Raw genomic sequence first — 17,631 nt, 5'->3', positions numbered from 1 at the left:
ACCACATCCTGGGTCCCCGAAACCTGGAACTTCCTGACAAACTATCTAGGATAGCTTTCAAGCCCGTGTGGGCCTCCAAGGCAGACCCAGCTGCCACCTGTGGCCAAACGGTGGCTGTTTCCAAAACGTGGCAGACGGGCCACCGCAACAATGCTTCATAGCCCTAGGGTCAGGTCAGTGAGTGACAGCAAGAATCCCCAGTGTCATCCTGTAGACGAGGCTCTGCTGTCTCAAGCCTGTCTTGCCCACAGTCCCCGCACCCCTCAGTGAGAAGCTCATCTCATGCCCCAGGCTTATTCAGGCTTTGTGCTCCAGTCCCTGCATCCCACGGCTTCCTTCTGGGTTCAGTTTCCTTCTTGCTGGGCCATAACATTCAGTGGTCACTTTGGACCGACACTGACCTCAGCTCCCAGCTGGATGACAGTTCAGCTGGGCCCATTCTCGGGGATCCGCTCCCCTCCTGGGCCCATTCTCGGGGGTCCGCTCCCCTCCTAGCGGGGAAGAGGTCGTTCTTTCTCTGGCATCTGAGGCTGCTGCTGGCCCCTCCTGTCGCTCTGGTCCCTCCTCCTTGACGGCGTTTACCTTTTCTCTCCAGTTACCTTCAAGCTCCTCTTCACTTTTGAGATTTTGTGTTTTAATCTTGCCCAAGCCTAAGAATGCTGCTTTCCTCTTTTTCTATCTTCAGTCGCTTTCTGTTACAGGCTGAATGGGGTCCTCCCCCTCACCAGATTCCTGCGTCGAAGTCCTAATCCCCAGACCTCAGAATGTGACTGTACTGGGAGATGGGTCATGGATTTAAAATGGGGATGTTAGGGTGAGCCTAACCCAGTATGACCGATGTCCTTACAGGAAGAGGGGATGAGGACACAGACACGCAAGAGGGATGGCCCTGTGAGGACTCAGGTTGAAGACGCCATCTGCAAGCCCAGGGGAGAGTTCCCAGCGGAACCGGCCCCGTGGCACTCTGACCTTGGACGTCCAGCCTCCAGGACAATGTGCCTCGTTTAAGCTGCTCAGGCTGTGGCACTTCTCATGGCAGCCCTAGTAGACAAAAGCATTCCACATTCTGGAGAATTCTGAGTCACCATCTCTTTGAACCTCATCTTCTTCCCCTCTCTCATCACTGCCTGCTGTGGTTCGAATGCATGTCCCCCAGATTCATGTGTGGGAACCTGAGCTAGTGTTAAGAAATGGGACTTTAGGAGGTCGTTAGGCCACAAGGGCTCTGTCCTCAGGAGTGACTTTCTTTCCTTTTCCTTTTCGGAGAGAGTCTCATTCTGTTACCCATGCTGGAGTGCATTGGCGTAATCCTGGCTCACTGCAGCCTTGACCTTCTGGGTTCAAGTGATCCTCCTACCTCGGCCTCCTGAATAGATGGGACTACAGCACGCACCACCATACCTGGCTAATTTAAACATCTTTTTTTGGCCGGGCGCGGTGGCTCAAGCCTGTAATCCCAGCACTTTGGGAGGCCGAGACGGGCGGATCACGAGGTCAGGAGATCGAGACCATCCTGGCTAACACGGTGAAACCCCATCTCTACTAAAAAATACAAAAAACTAGCCGGGCGAAGTGGCGGGCGCCTGTGGTCCCAGCTACTCGGGAGGCTGAGGCAGGAGAATGGCGTAAACCCGGGAGGCGGAGCTTGCAGTGAGCTGAGATCCGGCCACTGCACTCCAGCCTGGGCGACAGAGCCAGACTCAGTCTCAAAAAATAAATAAATAAATAAATAAATAAATAAAATAAAAAAATAAAAATCTTTTTTTTTTTTTGAAACGGAGTTGCACTCTTGTTTCCCAGGCTGGAGTGCAATGGTGAGATCTTGGCTCACAGCAACCTCCGCCTCCTGGGTTCAAGCGATTTTCCTGCCTCAGCCTCCCGAATAGCTGGGATTACAGTCATGTGCCACCACACCCAGCTAATTTTGTATTTTTTTAGTAGAGATGGGGTTTCTCCATGTTGGTCAGGCTGGTCTCGAACTCCCGACCTCAGGTGATCCACTCGCCTCAGCCTCCCAAAGTGCTGAGATTACAGGCATGAGCCACTGTGCCCAGCCTAATTAAAATTTTTTTTTTGTAGAGACAGGGTCTTACTATGTTGCCCAGGCTGACAGATGAAGTGAGTGCCTCATAAAAAGGCTCAAAACAACTGTCTGGGCCCTTTTTGCCATCATCCTCCACATGAGGATGCAGCCATAGGGCACGGTCTTGGAAGCAGAGACAGCCCTTACCAGACGCCAAACCTGCCGGCACCTTGATCTTGGACTTCCAGCCTCCAAACTGTGAGCCATAAGCTCATGCTGTTTACAGCTCGCACGGCCTCCGGCATTTTGTTACAGCAGCAGGAACTGACAGACGCTACCTCTGCTACGTCGCTCATTCTGCTTTTCACATCTCGTCATGACCCAGATCCTGAATATTTTAAGGCCTTTCTCTGCTGTTTTCTGGATAATTTTCTCCTGTCTGCATTCTAGCTTGTTTGTTCTCATTTCTACGGTGTCTCATCTGGTTCTCACCTTTCCTTTGAGTTTTGAGGTTCTGTGATTATGTTGTTCATTTCTAAACCATTTGTTTATTCGTGTTGCTCTTAATTTTATTATTGTTTTGATTCTTTAATGCATCTTTAGCTCTGGAGGACACAAAACCTACATTCCTCAGCCCTTGGATGCTTTCTCGTGTGTTTCTCTCCCTCGTGGGGCTTGGGCATCTTTAGAACAAGCTTGTCTTTCAGGTTGCAGGAGTTTCCTTCCAGGGAGACATGTATTTGCTTCTTTCCAGGCACCAGGGACTTCAATCACATTAAACAAGTTTTCATTTTACTTTCTTCGCTGAGATCCACACACCAAGAGTGAGTGGAAAATCAGATTTCACATTGTCACATGTCACATATTCATTTATCTCTTTGGGGAGGGTTTTTTTTTTTCCATTAAGATCTCTAGGCAGAGGGAAAATGTCTTTGCTGATATCTTAGAGCCGTGGGTAGAATTTACCTAGTCTTTTCTCATGGATGAGATAGCCCTTCAGGGTGCTGACCTTGCCAGTATCCTTAGCTGGGCGCGGTGGTGCACACCTGTGGTCCCAGCTACTCAGGAGGCCGAGGTGGGAGGATCGCTTGTGCCCAGGAGGTCAAGGCTGCAGTGAGCCATGATTGTGCCACTGCACTCCAGCCTGGGCAACAGAGCAAGACCCTGCCTCAAAAAAAATAAAGAAAATAAATGTCATGGATGAGGGCAGAGCCCTCGTGGCCTAATGACCCTATAGGAGGCTGCTGTCCCTGCTGTGGCAGGCCAGGGCCATCTCTTTTACCCCATTTGAAATAAAACCCAACCCTCACCTCTCCAGGGCCTGTTTCTGGTCCCTCTTCCCAGGGCTGCTCCCAGCATCAGCCCCCATGACAACTCGGGCTGTGACGTCTTGCTTCTTTTGGGCACTGACGAAGTTCTCTTTCTTTTTAAATCTTTTTTATTTTACCTTAAGTTCCAGGATACATGCGCAGAACGTGCAGGTTTGTTACATAGGTATACGTGTGCCATCGTGGTTTCCTGCACCTACTGACCCATCCTCTAGCTTCCCGCCCCTCACCCCCCACCCTCCAACAGGCTCCAGTATGTGATGTTCCCCTCCCTGTGTCCATGTGTTCTCATTGTTCAGCTCCCACTTACGAGTGAGAACATGCAGTGTTTGGTTTTCTGTTCCTGTATTCGTTTGCTGAGAATGATGGTTTTCAGCTTCATGTGTGTCCCTGCAAAGGACATGATCTCATTCCTTTTTGTGGCTGCGTAGTATTCCATGGTGTATATGTACCACATTTTCTTTATCCACTCTATCATTGATAGGCATTTGGGTTGGTTCCATGTCTTTGCTATTGTAAATAGTGCTTCAATAAGCATACGTGTGTGTGTGTCTTTATACTAGAATGATTTATAATCCTTTGGGTATATACCCAGTAAGGGGATTGCTGGGTCAAATGGTACTTCTGGCTCTAGATCCTTGAGGAATCACCACACTGTCTTCCACAATGGTTGAACTAATTTACATTCCCACCAACAGTGTAAAAGCATTCCTGTTTCTACACAGCCTCTCCAGCATCTATTGTTTCTTGACTTTTTAATAATCCCTGTTCTGACTGGCATGAGATGGTATCTCATTGTGGTTATGATTTTTATTTATCTAATGATCAGCGATGTAAAGCCTTTTTTATATGTTTGTTGGCTGCATAAATGTCTTCTTTTGCAAAGTGTCTGTTCATATCCTTTACCCACTTTTTGATGGGGTTGGTTTTTTTTTTTCTTGTAAATTCATGTAGGTTCCTTGTAGATTCTGGATATTAGACCTTGGTTAGATGGCTAGATTGCAAAAAATTTCTCCCATTCTGTAGGTTGCCTGTTCACTCTGACGATAGTTTCTTTTGCTGTGCAGAAGCTCTTTAGTTTAATTAGATCCCATTTGTCAACTTTGGCTTTTGTTGCCGTTGCTTTTGGCATTTTTTTCATGAAGTCTTTGCCCATGCCTATGTCCTGAGTGGTATTGCCTAGGTCTTCTTGTAGGGTTTTTGTGGTTTTGGGTTTTACATTTAACTCTTTAATCCATATTGAATTAATTTGTGTATAAGATGTAAGGAAGGGATCCAGTTTCAGTTTTCTGCATATGGCTAGCTAGTTCTTCCTGTACCATTTGTTAGATAGGAAATCCTTTCCCCATTGCTTGTTTTTGTCAGGTTTGTTGCAGATCAGATGGTTGTAGATGTGTAGTGTTATTTCTGAGGTCTCTGTTCTGTTACATTGGTCTATATGTCTGTTTTGGTATAAGTACCATGCTGTTTTGGTTACTGTAGACTTATAGTATAGTTTGAAGTCAGGTAGCATGATGCCTCCAGCTTTGTTCTTTTTGCTTAGGATTGTCTTGGCTATATGGGCTCTTCTTTGGTTCCATAAGAAATTTAGGCCAGGCATGGTGGCTCATGCATATAATCCCAACACTTTGGGAGGCCAAGGTGGTTGGATCATTTGAGGTCAGGAGTTCAAGACCAGCCTGGCCAACATGGTAAAAGCCTATCTCTACTAAAAACACAAAAATTAGCCGGGTGTGGTGGCAGGCGCCTGTAGTCCCAGCTACTTGGGAGGCTGAGGCAAGAGAACCGCTTAAGCCTGGGAGGCAGAGGTTGTGGTGAGCCGAGATCACACCGCCACTGCACTCCAGTCTGAGTGACAGAGCAAGACCCCTCTCAAAGAAAAAAAAAAAAAAGAAAGAAAGAAAGAAAGAAAGAAAAAAGAAATTTAAAGTTTTTTTCTAATTCTGTGAAGAATGTCAGTGGTAGTTTAATGGGAATAGCATTGAATCTATAAATTACTTTGGGCAGTATGGCCATTTTCATGATATTAATTATTCCTATCCATGAGCATGGAATGTTTTCCATTTGTTTTTGTCCTCTCTTATTTCCTTGAGCAGTGGGTTGTAGTTCTCCTTGAAGAGGTCCTTCACTTCCCTTATTAGCTGTATTCCTTGGTATTTTATTTTCTTTGTAGCAGTTGTGAGTGGGAGTTCATTCATGATTTGGCACTCTGTTCATCTATTATTGGTGTATAGGAATGCTTGTGATTTTTGCACGTTGATTTTGTATCCTGAGACTTTGCTGAAGTTGCTTGTTGGCTTAAGGAGATTTTGAGCTGAGATAATGGAGTTTTCTAAATTTAAGGAGGGAATCCTCCCTAACTCATTTTATGAAGCCAGCATCATCCTGATACCAAAACCTGGCAGAGACACAACAAAAAAGGAAACTTCAGGGCAATATCCCTGACGAACATCGATGCAAAAATCCTCAATAAAATACTGGCAAACCAAATCCAGCAGCACATCAAAAAGCTTATCCACCACAATCAAGCCGGCTTCTTCCCTGGGATGCAAGGCTGGTTCAACATATGCAAGTCAATAAACGTAATCCATCACATGAATATAACCAAAGACAAAACCACATGATTATCTCAATAGATGCAGAAAAGGCCTTTGATAAAATTGAACATCCTTCATGTTAAAAACTCTTAATAAACTAGGTATCGATGGAACATATCTCAAAATAGTAAGAGCTATTTATGACAAACCCACAGCCAATATCATAGTGAATGGGCAAGCTGGAAGCATTCCCTTTGAAAACCTGCACAAGACAAGGATGCCCTCTCTCACCACTCCTATTCAACACAGTATTGGAAGTTCTGGCCAGGGCAATCAGGCAAGAGAAAGACATAAAGGGTATTCGAACAGGAAGAGAAGAAGTCAAATTGTGTCTGTTTTCTGACACCATGATTCTATACCTTTCTTTCTTTCTTTTGAACAAGGCTGGATAGCCAACACTTTATTATGGTGGTTGTGTATTGTTAGCCTAGCTCCCCAATCAAACAGAGCCTGAGGCAAAAGTCTTGTGCCTGCATTTTTCTGGGGAGTGCAATCCCAGGAAGCAGGAGTGAGGGAAGAGGGGACTAGGGCAAGAAAAGCAGGGAAGCGACTCTCAGGGAGGTCCACTGCAGGCTGATGGCTGGCTCCATGCTTCTCCTCAGGGACTGTGTGAAGCTCCTGCATCTCTGATCAGTGGAGCAGGGAGAGGAGTGGGACAGGGTGGACCTGCCAGTTCCTGTTGCTCCATCATCTCACACCTCAGAATGCAGGTGGCAGACAGCTTCTCATGCGTCTCCCCCATCACAGGCAACAAGAGAGCCCTGAGAAAGTAAGCAAGAGGCCTCCAGTGCAATCGGAGCTGGGCGTTGTTGGGGTTTGTTGATACCTGATGAGTGGACCTGGAAACAACTCCCCAGGGACCCAGCAACTGGCCACGGCTGCAGGAGCAACAGCAGCCACCCAGCTGTGCATGCAGGAGCCGGGCTAGACATTCATGACGGCTGCTCAAGCCCAACAGCAAGGCGACCATGCCAGCCTCAGTGACCTGAATGGAACCTGAGACAGTCCACCTCGCATGTCTCACCGGGGAATGGACGGCCCTGGAACAGATGACAGCCCACCCTGCGTGTCTCACCCGGGAATGGACGGCCCTGGTTCCTGAGGGGTGGTGCAAGTGCAATTCCTCCAGAGGCTCTCTGGTTGTAATCTACTGAAAAGCCATTAAAAGGGTTGCCACACCAGGCTATGGTCCCTGCTGACACCACTAGTCCTGGGGCCAAACCCCACACTAGCCTCTCCTTGCCCTCCCCACATTCTAGACTGGCCTCCCTCAGCTGAGCCTTGGTCCGAACTGTTCGCTCCACAGCACCCAGGCCTCGGTCATCCTGCATTGGATGGGTCATGGTTGCTGTGATTACAGCTGCCACTCAGTGCAGATCCCGAAGTGCCCCAGCGAGTTGGTCGGCTGCAGGCATTCCCCTCGTTGGCCCTGTGGTGCAGAAGCAAGCCTCGATCTCCACGGTGTTCAGAGCCTGCCCACTCCCCATCTCCGTGTGTTCAGAGTGTGGCCCCCCAACCCCAGTGTCCACGGTGTTCGGAGCCTGCCCACTCCCCATCTCCGTGAGTTCAGAGTGTGGCCCCCCAACCCCAATCTCCACGGTGTTCGGAGCCTGCCCACTCCCCACCTCCGTCTGTTCAGAGTGTGGCCCCCCAACCCCAATCTCCACGGTGTTCGGAGCCTGCCCACTCCCCACCTCCGTCTGTTCAGAGTGTGGCCCCCCAACCCCAGTGTCCACGGTGTTCGGAGCCTGCCCGCTCCCCATCTCCGTGAGTTCAGAGTGTGGCCCCCCAACCCCAATCTCCACGGTGTTCGGAGCCTGCCCACTACCCACCTCCGTCTGTTCAGAGTGTGGCCCCCCAACCCCAATCTCCACGGTGTTCGGAGCCTGCCCACTCCCCATCTCTGTGTGTTCAGAGTGTGGCCCCCCAACCCCAATCTCCACGGTGTTCGGAGCCTGCCCACTCCCCATCTCCATGTGTTCGGAGTGTGGCCCCCCCAACCCCAATCTCCACGGTGTTCGGAGCCTGGCACCCACCCCACAACCCCGACGATTTCCATGATGTTCAGAGCCTGACCCCTTCACAGGTACAGCAAGTGCATGTGTGGCTTGCGCACTGGCACGAGGAGGCCACAGTGGCCAAATGGTGGTCATGGCTTCCAGTCTTGAGGCAACCTGTGTACTCTGGCAGGAGCCTCCTCTCAACCAGGGTGTCAAGGGTTCCAGTCCAAGAGAGCCTCAGATTTCAGCCCCAGGAAGCACAGTCGTGCGAGCCGTTCACCGTGTGTGCCGGGGAGGGGCCGATCTGGCTTCCCTCCCTGGGGTCTCTGGAGCTTTGTATGCAAGATTCCAAGGACACGGGATCATTTCCTGGCCGTGGGCTCAGCACGGATCCTACGTCCTGGAGTGCAGTTCCTGGGCCAGACAGGCCCAGGCTGTCTCAGAGCTGCCACCCACGCTGGGCCATTCGCAAGTCTCCCTTCACTTGTTGTAGGCCGGCTGCTTCTGGGTGATGGGTCTGTGGTAACGCCAGTGAATTCCATGGTCACATGCCCGTCATCAGACCTTCTTTACTTGGAAGAGGTCTCTGGGTGCGAGGCAGGTGCTGTGTGAAACACTGTCGTAAATGTCTAATGCAGCGTAAGGAGCCACCTACGAACTTAGTGGCCTGAAACCCCGATGTGCTATCTCTCACTGTGCTGAGGGCCGACAGGCTCAGCTGGGTGTTCTGTTCTCACTCTGTTCCTTCACATGGTGCAGTCAGATGGCGGCTGAGGCTGGAATCATCTGAAAGCTTCTTCACTGGGACACTGTGTCTGCTGCAGGGATCTCTCCTTCTATGAAGCCCCTCCGTCCGTCCAGCTGGGGTTTCCTCCCGGCATGGTAAGCCCAGCGCAGCTGGATCCTGTGTGCTGGCTGGCTTTTCCCAGAGCGAGCAATCCCAGAGGGAAGAATTTGAAGGTCAACCCTGGAAATGGCACAGCATTGCTTCTACCATACTGTATTGGCTAAAGAACCCACCCACTTTCAAACACAAGGAGCACAGGTTTCACCTTTTGATGGGGGGGCTGTCAAGGAATTTGTGAGCATCTTTAATCTTCTATGTCAGCAAGTCAATGGGGTTCAAATTCTGAAAGCCACTGCCAGGGGAGCTGGAAGACACAGAAAGGGTGGGAAGGCAGCCCCACACCCTGAGTGTCGGTCAAGTTCTGTAAGGATGAGTTGCCCTCTCCTCCAAGGCGAGAGGAGTTTGAGGTCATCGGTTTGCCTCCACGAGGCTGACGGGTTTTCCCCAAGAGCAGGGCTCCAGGTCACAAACCGTGCTAGTCCATGCTCTGGCAAGCCAGCCTTGAGGAGACCCACGCTGCTGGCCCCAGGCCAAGCTTTCAGCCTTTCTCTCTTGTGTGCTCTGTTCCTGGCTCAGTTGGCGGATGGCACAGGTTGGCTCGTGGCCACTGTCCGACCATCCAGTCAGCCTGGTGGCCTATTGCGTTCTCTGCAGGAGATGCTTCCTAGTGTGTGTTAATGTAAGACACAAATGCCTCCGCGTGTGGGGCCCTCTTTTGTAGGACCACCTGCCTGCCTCTTCCCTGACATCTATTATTTCCCATGTTCTGATCTTGCTCCTTTTGGTTTGCTTGCCCAGGAGCCGGTGAAGGTACCTGCCATCCGGTGTTTAGCATTCGTTCCACAGAACTGGAACTCTGAGTGCTGTGTGCACAGCTCTCACCAGGAGGACTTCCCGCACCCAGAGGGGTCGTCGGGTGGCAGCCTCCATGCCCGGCTGGAACTAACATTTTGTGCTGCTGCATCTGTGTTTCTGTGCAATTCCTCCAGAGGCATTCCCCTCGTTGGCCCTGTGGTGCAGAAGCAAGCCTCGATCTCCACGGTGTTCAGAGCCTGCCCACTCCCCATCTCCGTGTGTTCAGAGCGTGGCCCCCCCAACCCCAATCTCCACGGTGTTCGGAGCCTGCCCACTCCCCATCTCCATGTGTTCAGAGTGTGGCCCCCCCAACCCCAATCTCCACGGTGTTCGGAGCCTGCCCACTCCCCATCTCCGTGAGTTCAGAGTGTGGCCCCCCAACCCCAATCTCCACGGTGTTCGGTGTGTGTTAATGTTTCCATCTTCCTCTGTCAGTTACCACAGGGAACCCCCGCGAGAGTGCGGCTGTAAGCAGAGGAAGAGTAACGGTGCATGGAGGCAGGCAGCACGGACTCCGCAGCACCTGAAACTCACCTGTGCCTTCTGAACCTGCTCAGACTGTTTCCGTCGTGTGCTGGGCTGTCCCTGCACTCGCCCTCCTGTGGCTCGGTGCGCTGATGATAGCTAGCACGGCAGCTCTGCTCACACAGTCACTTGACTGTGAGTTGTGTAGTCAGCCTCTGCTAACGCCAAGCGTGCCCAGTTGCTTTTGAAATGGAGGGTAGCTCTTTGGCACTGAAGGCACGGCCTTGCTTGAGAACTCCAAGGGATGTTCTGTGACTGTCGTATCAGGATTCACCAGAAACACTGCCATACTGTTCTCTCCAGAGGAACTTCCAGAACCATTGACTCTGCCGATCCCACAGAACAAGTGGCTCAACAGCTTGCACTGTGGCCTGGACCTGATGCGGAGCCTTCCCTTGCTCTGGGTCCCACTGGAAACAGGCACTTCCTGGCTCTGATACTAGGTGGGCTGGAACTCATTCCAATTGTGGCATACGCTATCTCTGAAATCTACAGAGGCCCACCAAAGCCGGTGCCGCCTCCTTAAAGGAAGAAGATTCAAGGTGCAACAACTTGCCATTTACCTAGAAGACATATCCTGGCATGCCCCGAGTCACTAGATCCCCCACGTCTTCACTCCTGGGTAGGCCCCTAAGTCTTCCTGGGTTGGCTCCCAGTGTCCCGTGCACAGGTGTTTCCTAGGGCAGATAGGGCACTGCCGTGTTTTGCTTCTAGGGCGGCCAGGGCACCATGGTGTTCAGCTCCTAGGGTGGGCAGGGCACCGCAGCGTTTAGCTCCTAGGGCCGGCAGGGCACCCCTGTGTTCTACTCACCAGGCCCGGTTAGGATGCAGCAATACAGCAGCCCCCAGCACTCAAGGCCCTGTGCACTACACCCTCAGTAGTCCGAGAGCAGTGTGGGGTTGGGAGCCTGTGCTGCTGTTCCAGCCACGCCGGTGCAGTGCTTCTGGTCCCCGTGCTGGTGGAGATTGAGGTGAACATGGGTACCACTCCATAGCTACCTTCCTGGGCCAGAGGCTGGGCGGATCTGCCCCAGGTGAGACCCTACATCTGCTGCGGCAGCTGCTGTCGGGCTCCTTGAGGCTGGTTTCCTGCCTCCTTCCCACCACGTCCCCTTCCCACCAAAGCAGTGACATCAGCTCCATCTAGTTTGAAAAGAGAGGCTGGTTTGAGGGCTGGAGCCAATTAGTAATCACATTAAAATGTGTGCTATCCCTGGGGAACTTCCTGCAAGGTTTCACTTCTTTTCTGTTTTCAAAGAATAGCACTCTTGTTGGCGGGGACTAGCAGAAGACGAGACGTTTTGCCATAACTGGCTGCTGCTGTGGGAGCGGTGGGCTGGGAATGCAGCTGAGTCTTCTCTGGGGCATGTGGGTCTCCGAGGCTGGAGGTCTCAGAGGGTGTGTGTGCATGTGTAAGGCTGTGGAATCTGTGTAGAGTGTGTACATGTGTGATGTGTGTGTGATGTATGTGTGTGTGGTGTGTGATATGTATGTGTGTTAGGTGTGTTTGTATGTGATCTATGTGTGTGGTGTGTATGCATGTGTGGTGTGTGTGATATGTGTTTGTGACATATGTGTGTGGTATGTATGTGTGTATGGTGTGTGTGTGTGATGTATGTGTGTGTTGTGTGTGATATGTATGTGTGTGACGTTTGTGTATGATGAGTGTGTGGTGTGTGTGGTGTGTGTGTGTGATGTATGTGTTTGTGATATGTATGTGATGTGTGTTTGTGATATGTATGTGTGATGTGTTTGTGTGTGATGTATGTGTGGTGTGTGTATGTGTGTGATGCATGTGTGTGTTGTATCTGATATGTATGTGTGATGTGTGGTGTGTATGTGTGTGATATGTGTGTGTGGTGTGTGTGTTATGTGCGTATGTGTATGTGTGGTGTGTCTGTGTGTGTGATTCATAGTATGTGTGTGTGTGTGATGTGTGTGTGGTGTGTGTGTGATATGCGTATGCATGTGATGTGTTTGCATGTAATGTGTGGAGTATGTGATATACGTGTATGTGTGTGGTGTGTGTGATATGCGCTTGTACATGTGTGTGGTATGGTGTGTGGTGTGGTGTGTGTGTATGTGAATGTGTGTGATGTGTATATGTGTGTGATATACATATATATGTATGTGTGTGATGCATGTATGTATGCGTGATGTGTGTGTGTGTTATGTGTATGGATGTGATGTGTGTGGTGTGGGTGTGAATGTGTGTGATATGTGTGTGATGTGTATATGTTTATATGTAGTGTGCATACATGTGCTACATGTATATGTGTGATGTGTGTGTGGTGTGCATATGTGTGATGTGTATGTGGTGTGTGCATGTGGTGTGTGAATGTGTGTGATGTGTGTGGTGTGGTGTGTATGTGATGTGTGAATGTGTGTGATGTGTATGTGGTGTGTGAATGTGTGTGATGTGTGTGGTGTGTGTGTGATATGTGTATGTGAGTGATGTGTGTGTGGTGGTGTGTGTGTGGTGTGTATGTGTGTGATGTGTGTGATGGTGCGTGTGTAGTGTGTGTGATATGTGTGTGATGTGTATGTGGGGTGGTGTGTGTGATATTTGTATGTGTGTGATGTGTGTGGTGTGGTGTGTGTGATATTTGTATGTGTGTGATGTGTGTGTGGTGTGTGTGATATGTGTGTGTGATGTGTGGTGTGTGTGATATTTGTGTGTGATGTGTGTGTGGTGTGGTGTGTGTGATATGTGTATGTGTGTGATGTTTGTGGTGTGTGTGTGATATGTGTATGTGTGTGGTGTGTGTGATATGTGTATGTGTGATGTGTGTGGGGTGGTGTGTGTGATATGTGTATGTGTGTGATGTGTGTGGGGTGGTGTGTGTGATATTTGTATGTGTGTGATGTGTGTGTGGTGTGGTGTGTGTGATATGTGTATGTGTGTGATGTGTGGTGTGGTGTGTGTGATATGTGTATGTGTGTGATGTGTGGTGTGGTGTGTGTGATATGTGTATGTGTGTGATGTGTGTGGTGTGCATGTGTTTGGGGGAGGGCTGTGCATTTCTGCTCTCAGCTTGGCGCCAGGCAGCCAGCAGGGACTGCTCTCCCCTGGGCCCCCGTACACGAAGTGGCGACCTGGCTCCAGCCCTCTTCCCTGCGTTCACGCTGCCTCCTTGCAGTCCTCCCAAAGGGCTGCCAGGCACAGGGCCGTGGGCATGCTGGTGACCGGGCACAACTTCTCCAGCCGGGAGCATTCCCATCCTTGGCGCCGTTCTGCACCTGCAGTCTGTGCTGGGGAGCTCAGCGCCCTGCCACTCCATGTGTCCAGTAGCCCGGGACCGCGGTGCCGGCCGTGCTGCAGCTCCACAGTGGTTTGGACGGGACTGCTCCCAGGATCAGCACAGCGTGCTCTGCCTGCTGCAGAGGGTCAGCCACCAGAGAGAGAAGGAACAGCAGTAGCGTCGTGCGTGGGTGCAGCTGTGGAGCCTGCTGGGGTGGAGTTGAAGCTGCTGTCTGTCAGGCCCTCTTTGAGCAGCTGACAAGCACCCTCCGTGTAGTGTCCACACCAGCACAGTGAGTGCCACCAGCTCCTTTGGGGGCCTTTAGGCCAGAGGTAGGCAAGGGTAGACCTGCTGAGCTCCAGGAGAGAGTCTGTGTGGGCCAGGGCTGCTGATACAGTGGCCATAGAGCTGGTGGTTAGTGGGGCAGCCGGGGCATGCGGTGGGGTGGACCCCAAGGAGCCTCCCCAGCTGGAGCGGCCTGGAGCGCCCCTGGCTCTCCATGATGGCTGACCCCGGGACTTGGGAGTGGACCAGCAGGCTCCTCCACCTCCACCTCCATCTGCCCCTTCAGCATTTAAGCAGGGACCCGCAACGCGGAGGGGAAAGGAGAGACCGGTGCGGTCGGAGCTTGGGATGCCAACAGATGTGAGTCATATCTGTGCATTTCCAGGAGGCCCCATCATCTGGATGTCAGGCAGGGAGGAAGGGAACCTGCCGTGGCAACCCACCTGCTGGGCGCATCCTGTTCTCTGGGTGTGGGGTTTCCGACTCATTCACCCGGGAGGCCAGAGGGCAGCACACACAAGACCTCCTGACCTTAGCTTTGTTGCCCAGCCTTTGTTCCTAGGTTTGCAAACTCCTAGGCTCCCCAGGTACCATAAACACAGAGACTGGCCTAGTCCTAGGTGGTCTGGGGGGTGGCAATTGGGAGAGAGGGGGCTAAAAAGAATCCTTTGTGAGCCAGACTAAGTTCCTATGTTCCCCATTTGTGACTCCAGCTACAGTGGAGGGTTTTGTCCCCTTAATTTACATTTTAATGGTATATTTCTCATGATTTATGTTCTTGAATTTTCACCATAAAACACTTACCAGAGGTCGTTGGTTGCAAGGAGACTAAATGCATTGGTATTTATTTTTCAGTCCAGTAAAGTAGGAAGGCAGGCACTTGCTAAACTGTGGCAGAGGTGGGACACCAAGAAATTTGGGGTCCTAAGTAAATAAAGGCTTGGGGGGCTGGGCCAAGCCTGTCCCACCACCCTCTTTCTCTTACAGGAATACTCTGCTGAGCAGCTCCACGTGTTTAAATACATCTCTACAAACATTACAGAGGATTACTGATGTCAACAGAGAGGTTTTAGGTGGCCGTAATGAAAAAGCTGCAAATGGATATAAAAGTCAGTTTTAAGGTGTTACTCGTCGGTAGGCAAAGCAAGGGCGTCTGCAGCACACCCCACCCATGCTGGTCTGCCCAGCAGCTGGTGGACTTTCTGTGCGGGATTTGGAAGCTTTGCGTTTCCCCTCCAGTCTCTTCCTGAGAACCCAGCAGAGGTTGGAGGGAGGGTGGGAGTGACGTGGTAGCTCGGCACCAAAACAAAGAGTTGTTCTAATTTTAGAGTCTTAATGGAGCCCGTTGAGGCACACAGAGAAGGGGCGGAGTTCTGGCTGCCTCTGAGCTGAAAGTCTTCCCAAAATAAAAGGAAGGTCTGGATGACCCGTGACGTTTCTGGTGCATGTGTGATGTATGTGCATTTCTTCTTTATGCAAAATATAAGAAACCTTGCACATAAAAAAGACCGGGGGGAGTGCTCTGCGTGCAGTGGGGGAGGGGCCCAGGGCAGGGGAGGACTGCTCCCCAGGGCTGAGAAGCACCCAAGGGCACCAGGGTGGCAGCAGGAGCTCTTTCCTCCCTCTCTCTCTCTCTGTCAGCAGTGACTCATGGGCTGCAGGGCCTGAGATGTCTATCCCAGTTGCGGAGATGCCCGTCTGAGGGGGGCAGGCCAAGGATTCATTTGCTTCTTACCGTGAAGGGCTGAGAGGACACAGGGCCCACCCCTTGTCCATTAGGCATGATGAGGGCCAAGTTTCTCCACAGCCAGATATTAGAGACCCTGTGATTATTTTCTGCTAAAACCAGGGCACGCCGCCAGAGAAGCTGATGGGCTGCTCTGTGTGAGGCTCCAAATCACTTCCACGATGTTTTACCCTTCGGGGCAGAGCCATCTGCTCCCATGCATGGCTTGAATCCAACTTACCAACATGGATAACTTTTTGTGCCTATGATAGGGACAGGTGTCACTGCCAGCCCTTCACGTTGGCAGAGCAGGCACTCCCCATCCTCTCTGTGTTCACTCTGCGCTGGGGAAGGGGGTTGGGCACTGAGGGAGTGGCCAGGATGCAGAAGCAGTGCGGAGTGTGCTTCTGGGAGACGCCTGGAAAGCAGGGCAGCTGTGGGGCACAGGGCAAGGGTTACCTTGCCAGCCCTGAAGAGGAGAGGTGGCTGCAGCCCCACCTATGCCGGATGCCTCTCTCCGCCTGTCCTGGGTGTCTCTTTCCAATGCTCCACCCGTGCCCGCTGCCCTTCCAGAGCACACTTCCAGGAAGTGCCCTGTTCTGGGTGTCACCATCACCCAAGCTGGGGGCACCTTGCGAGCCTGCTGGCCATGGCTTGCTGTCTATCTGCAGGTGTCCCAGGCCCAGGGCCAGCAGCCAGTCAGGCAGTGCCGCATGTGGGAGCTGCCTCTTCAGCAGGGGGACAGAGGAGAGGGCACGAGGGGACCCCTGAGCTGCTTCATCTAATCCAAGTACAAACACCACGGCACCAGGTAAGTTAGGTCAGGTGCATTTATGATGAGGCTGATATAAAAAGGAGGAAGCGGAAGTGGGAAGTATTTTTAGTTTCTGTATTTCCCTAACCAGGGCAGCTGGCACAAGAATTGGCTTCTTGGTCTCTGATTTCCACTCCAGCACTTTGGCCATCAGAGGATCCTCTGTGAGCGCAGCTGAGCCAGCCCCACCCCCCGCAGCGGCTTTTGGTGGGCAGTGGCAGCGGTCCCTGTGCAGGGCAGGAGCCTGGGGAAGCAGGGGCTGGGTGCTGCTGGTCCCTGGAAGAGGGGCTTGTGCCCCAGTGCTTTGTGAAGAGGACAGGAGGGCAAAGTATTCACTTGCCCCTAGGTAACGTGTTCTGGGGTTGCAGGCTGAGGTAAAGGTGTGAATTCTCCCCGAGGAAAGGCTCAGCCTGAAGTGCAGTCCTGCTGAAGGCCACAGAGACCACACACTCCACCCAGACTCCCATCTCCCTCCCCAGCAGGGGGATGGAGGCCCTGCCACTAGGAGTGCTGGGGTTGTGTGGAAGGACTGGGCTTCTCCAGGGCTCCTGGGAGGCCTAAACATCTCGCAGGATTTTGACGCTAATTACCACCGTGATTGCTTTCTGTGTGTAACTGCTTTCCCCAAACTTTAGCCGGCTAATGTGGAGCTACAGAAGGCCCCCGCCGTTACCCCTCTAGATGTCCCAGCCCACGAAGGCTGGGTGCTGGGAGACTTCCTGGGGCTGGATCTGACATCATTCCAAGCAGATGATAACCTGCCTTCCCGATTTCCATACTCACAGCAAGACACCCTGGAGTTATTTATAAATGCGAACCCCTGGGTGCACTTCTGCCGGGACTAGCACCCTGACGACCATGAGAGGGTGGAGACAGCGCACTCCGAGCTCAGGGACGCAGGAAACTCTGGACCTGGAGGCCAGGCACCCTGAGGGACACGCTGCAGGCCCAGCTGCTGCCACCTGGGGCGGGGCTGCCCTGCAGGCTCCGGGAGAACCCAGAACGAGGCCGGATCAGCTCGTGTCAAGGGGCGGGGCGTGAGAGATGAGCTGCTTTTTTCTTCGCAGGGTTGGCAGGAACTGGAAATAATAGAAAGTCGTTAGGGTCCAACACGCTGCCCTGAAAACACTATCATTACTTTCCTAATGACTAACTGTGTCTTTCAGCCGGCGGGGCAGGCAGCTGAGGCCGCAGGCTCCTGCAGAGGACCGGGATGTGGGAGGCTGGCAGCCTGTAATCTGGGGGCGCTGACAGCGCTCTGCCCAGACCCTGGCGCCGGCTCCAGCCTCCAGCACAGCAGCCCTCGGTCCCTCCAGCCCCCTGCCCGTAGAGTCCAGGTGAGGCTGAGGCTGCCCAGTATCCCTTCTCCTCCTCCTTTTTTAAAAACAC

At 52.1% G+C, this 17,631-nt stretch overlaps 2 long non-coding RNA genes across 2 annotated transcripts in view; both read left to right on the top strand.

Annotated features, from left to right (window-relative positions):
* The window catches only part of LOC144339586 (uncharacterized), a 40,355-nt gene extending 28,962 nt beyond the window's left edge, over positions 1–11,393 (top strand). Inside the window, exons 2-5 of the long non-coding RNA XR_013414759.1 lie at positions 6,696–7,588; positions 7,795–8,034; positions 8,708–8,830; positions 9,594–11,393. This is a non-coding gene — a long non-coding RNA (uncharacterized LOC144339586). The remainder of the gene's footprint in view (positions 1–6,695; positions 7,589–7,794; positions 8,035–8,707; positions 8,831–9,593) is intronic.
* A 4,430-nt stretch (positions 11,394–15,823) lies between these two features.
* LOC144339584 (uncharacterized) lies at positions 15,824–17,371 on the top strand. The gene is made up of 2 exons (XR_013414757.1): positions 15,824–16,239; positions 16,382–17,371. It is a non-coding gene; the product is annotated as an uncharacterized LOC144339584 (long non-coding RNA).
* The last annotated feature ends 260 nt before the right edge of the window (positions 17,372–17,631 follow it).

The sequence above is a fragment of the Macaca mulatta genome, chromosome 3, assembly GCF_049350105.2.
Source record: "Macaca mulatta isolate MMU2019108-1 chromosome 3, T2T-MMU8v2.0, whole genome shotgun sequence".
NCBI lineage: Eukaryota > Metazoa > Chordata > Mammalia > Primates > Cercopithecidae > Macaca > Macaca mulatta.
The sequence above is the reverse complement of the archived record's forward strand: the minus strand, read 5'-3'. Positions and strand labels throughout refer to the sequence as shown.